We start from the raw sequence: 4,926 nt of genomic DNA, 5'->3' as shown, positions 1-4,926 counted from the left end.
TTTTAATGTTTAATTTATCTCTAATATAGTTGTAGTTCTAAAAATTTCTTTAAGTAACTGTATCATGATATTGTGCCTCAAAGCGCCAAAATTGCGTATACAATCCTAATTTATCTTGAGATATTGGTTCCCATACCAAAATTCCAATAATGCGGGATTACTTCATGCTATCCCGGGATTGCTTCGAGCTAAATCTTCTTGCCGTGTCATACAAGAAGTCGTCGATGCATCCACAGCCACAGGGTTCACTTAACTTGATATATGATGGGCGCCCCAAATTGTTTAGTTGGAAAATTTTTGAGGACCAACATTACCATCCATGGTTTCCTGCACGTATGGAACCTATGGCTGGTTCTTAATATTCTGAAACAGATGCAGTAAGTAGCAAACAAAAAAAGCTTGGCACCAACCCTTTCCCAGCATAATCATGCCCAACAAAAGAAAGCACGCACAGGGACTATTTTTATACCTAACCTACCTGAAGTCGACCATCTATTTGGATTTAGATTTATATATCCAAAGTCGAGCAGTCGTGCGGTTGTGGATCCCGATTCCTAATTTCGTCGTTCTTGAATCTAGCCACGTTAAGGTGCGGTTTGTGCTGCTTGCTGTTGGCCTAATGGCCGATGTTTAAATATGTGGTTGCAAACGTTCCGAAGCTTTTTTTTTTTTTTTGAACATTACTTATATTGAAACGAAAAAAAGGATTACACGGGATTATCTAAAATGTTGGTTACCCTTATCTCTTCTACCTGATTAGAGATATTGGCATCTACCAAACATAATGTTATCCCTATTATGTAAACTAACAACTAACTAGAAGAGCGTAAATTTGAAAAAAAAAAATTTAAAAACCGAGGATCACAACCATTGTTGCTTGTGAATATCTTGTTTGGGCGCTGCTTTAGCCAAAATGTCGCCACTCGTTACCTTGCCTATTTGTAAACATAAAGCCCAAAAAATTGTCACATGTCTACAGAATTTTACTGCTTCTGAGACTATATCCTGATTTCTCCAAAAAATATTACTTTGCTGTCCTGAGCATAGAAGATATCCTCTGGAAATCACCTTCATCCAGAAATCCTTGACGTTCATACTCTTTGCTCAGATTGTTGTCTCTACAATGCTCAAAGCCTCTGCTCTTCTGCTATGGAGGCCCTGAAAGTCCCAGTTGTAGCTTGGACTGCATTACCTGTATCACATCGCACAATTATACCATATCCAGCATGAGAAATTGCATCAATCCAGATGCATCAAAATTAATTTTAGGTTCTCCTGAGGTTTGACCAACCACTAAATTGTATGTTTGTATGATTTCGTAAGGTAGCAAAAGAGTTAGAGATTACTCCTTGATTTACTTGTCTCAGGGGAGACCAAAATACCAGGTTTCTCTGAACAGCCAGAGATAATTGAATACTTGTGGTCGATTTGGATTGGAAGATTCTAGACATCTCTCCTTCCATATCAAACAACATTTGGTGGCCATGATTTCTATTTCTGAATTCATACACCCTGCTATCCAGTTATCATACATTTTAGAAAAGGAAGCGCTTATATCTCTACTTAAACTTGTTCCTGCCACAGGAGGTAATAGTGCAACTGATTTAGGATAAGGACAAACGAAAAAATATGCTTTAAAGCCTCACAATCATGCTCTCGGAGATACATTTCATGTCTATATTGTCTTTTGTTCACCTAGTTTTTTTCTAACAGGAAGGGCATTGTGTATGCACTTCCACAAAAAGATTTTGATTCTTCAGATATCTTTAACTTCCAAAAAGATTTCCAGAGGCAGTAATATCCGTGTTAATGTTTAATCGAAGGATGTTTTAGTTTTCTGTACATAGATTTAACGGTAAAATTTCCATCATTTGTAAGAATCCATCTTAGTTTATCTTGTTTCAATGACCCTTTTTGATTAGTAAAAATTCTAATTCCTAGAATGCTATCTGCAATTTCTGGTGCAAAGCTACTTCAGACTTTCATTACATTCCACTTTTTAGTATTTGAGTCTATCAACTCAGATACAAGTGTTAAAAGTTTTGTTGATTACCACAATGAGTTATGAGGTTTCGTGCCATACATGGGACCCATTTATCTGTCCAAATGTGTATAGACTTACCTTCGCCTACCTCCCAGCAGCTGTATTTGAAAATTAAAGAAAGTCCTGCATAATACATCTTCATATCCACGAAGCATTATAATGATTTTGCAATGGAAAATGGTAGTATTTTAAAGTATTTGTTCTTAAGAACAGAGCCTAAAAAGGTATTTGTTGAGTTGCAATTCTCCATGCTAATTTAGCAATCATTGCTTTATTCATTTTGTTTCTTCCTTAAACCCTAGACCTCCTACTTCAGTTGGTTCACACATAAAGCCCCAACTAATGGGATAATAACCCTTAGAATTTTTTTGTTAACCCCACCAAAAGTCTCGTTGGACTGCATCAATTTATCTGTGATTTTGATAGGCAGGGAAAAGCATCCCATTTGATATATTGGCAGACTAGATAAAGCAGATTTAATTAGGACTTTTTTACTAGCTTGGATTAAATTTTACCATTCCAAATTTGAGTTTTGTGTTCCATATTTGTAACATTTTTATCAAAGTCTTAATTTTTTACCTATCAACAAAAGGAGCACCTAAGTAGGAGTCTGTAATGCTAATTTTCTTAATCTTCATCAGTCTAATCATATTTTTTGGTGTCTAGAATGAATTTTTTTTGCTAAATAAAATACTTGACTTAGAGAAGCTTATTAGCTGACCCGAGGCGCTACTAAATTGGTTAATTATATTTAAAAGGTTTTGCAGTTAACGAGACTTTCTTTAGAAAACAGCAGACAGTCGTCTGCAAAAAGAAGGTGGGAGATTGGGGTACTATGTCTAGAAATTTTAATTCCAGTTATATGTTTGCTTTTCTCCTTTTCTGAAGGGAGCCTAGAAAAAACATCCATGCATATTATAAAAGGTAAGGAGATATCGGATCTCCTTGCATTAACCCTCTCGTAGGAATCAAGAAATCACCTGGCTAACCATTTAGAATAACAGCGATTGAGGCAGTCGAGACGCATTGATGGATTAGATTACAACAATGCTTACTAAAACCAAAGGAAGATAGAGTTTGGAGTAAAAAATTCCAGTTGACTTTGTCGAACGCCTTGGACATGTCTATTTGATGCCCAATCCTCCCTTTTTGTTTTTATTTTCTTTATTGAGTGGACCACTTCATGTGCCACCACAATAGTATCAGCAATTTGTCTGGAAGACAAGAATGCCGATTGGAAAGGTGAAATTATTTTTTCTAAGTAATTTTCGATCTAATTGCTATAAGTTTAGATAGAATTTTATAAGGGGTAATACCAATCCTATTGGTCGGAAATCACTAGGAGATTTTGGTTGTTCTAGTTTAGGATGTAGGAAAAGAAATGTCTCATTTAACTTTGGGTTAATTGTTTTTGTCACAAAAACATTTTTTATTATTGAAACTATTTGACTCCCAACTAGTGATCAATTGTGTTTAAAAAAACTCACCGGGAAACCATCTGGCCCTGGTATTTGTTTGACTTCATTGATTTTACCACCATCCAAACTTCATATGAAGTTGGAATCCGTAGTAAATCCTCATTGTCCTGCTCAGAAATCACCTTAGGTATAAGATTCATAAGCTCTTGGTAAGGGACAGTAGGAGAGACAGTGAACAGAGTTTCAAAAAGCGTTTTTGTTTCCTCCGCAATTTGAGTTTTTTGTTTCAAAATTTCCCCATTTGGTTTAAAAGACAATCAATTTGGTTAAGTTCTCTTCTTTTTAAGGTTTTTATGTGGAAATACTTAGTATTTCTTTCTCCTAGTTTTACAAAATTGTCTCTCGATAATTGCTAAGCGATTTCCTCTTGGGTGTTAACAGGTCCTCTAATTCTATGATTCAGCACTATCCATAAGGCTTCCTATCTACTGTAATCGTCTGAAAATATTACCTAAAAAGATATCCACAAAACCGATCATAATGACTCAGTTCAATACCATTAACGAACCAGTTCAATATCCTGATCAAAACAAAACAACCTTTCACACACAACTCTCATTAGCAAACATATCCGTTTTCAATCTATCAACCAAAAATGAATATTTTAGCGTGGAGCTGTCAAGGAATAAATAACCCAACCACAACTCAACATCTCAAATGACTCATTTCTTTACACAAACCTGATATCCTTTTCCTCTCCGAAACAATAGCAACTAAAAGACAAATGTCGGGACTTGCCAGAGCCTTCAGTGTCAGAACTTATCCACTGTCCCCAAAGTTGGTAGACAAGGAGGACTATGCCTTATGTGGAGGAAAAACAACAACATTAAGGATCTACTCAAGTCACAGAGTTATATACATGCTCTCGCCACTCCGCCTTCACCAGGGACACCTTGACTTTTTACAAGAATTTATGGTCCCCCTCAACCAAGCGCTTGAATCGATTTCTAGCGAGATTTCTCGTCCGTCTTCCCCAACATCAACAGTTCAACGTCTTGGGTGTTAATAGGTGACTTTAATCAAATCATGTATCAATCGGGAAAAAAAAGGCGGAAGGCAAGTCACATATAGTCAAACTCAACCATTCCTCACCATGATGGATCAAATGGGTCTCATCGACCTTAGATTCCGTGGATATCTGTTCACTTGGAAAATAGTCAGCAAGGTCAGAACAACATTTGGAAAGACTAGATAGAGCAATCACAACTCCGCATTGGCGTACGGCGAATCCTCATGCAGCGGTCACTCATCTTCCTAGGATTGCCTCTGATCACGTGCCCATGTTGTTGCATACCAAAAATAATGGACTTGCAAGGACAAAAGAACTACAAGTTCGAACATATGTGTTTAAGCCACCCGCAGCTCAGACAAATAGTGAAATCATCTTGGAGTCAGCAGCAAGAT

This window comes from Papaver somniferum, unplaced genomic scaffold (assembly GCF_003573695.1).
Source record: "Papaver somniferum cultivar HN1 unplaced genomic scaffold, ASM357369v1 unplaced-scaffold_107, whole genome shotgun sequence".
NCBI lineage: Eukaryota > Viridiplantae > Streptophyta > Magnoliopsida > Ranunculales > Papaveraceae > Papaver > Papaver somniferum.
This window is presented reverse-complemented; position numbering follows the sequence as displayed.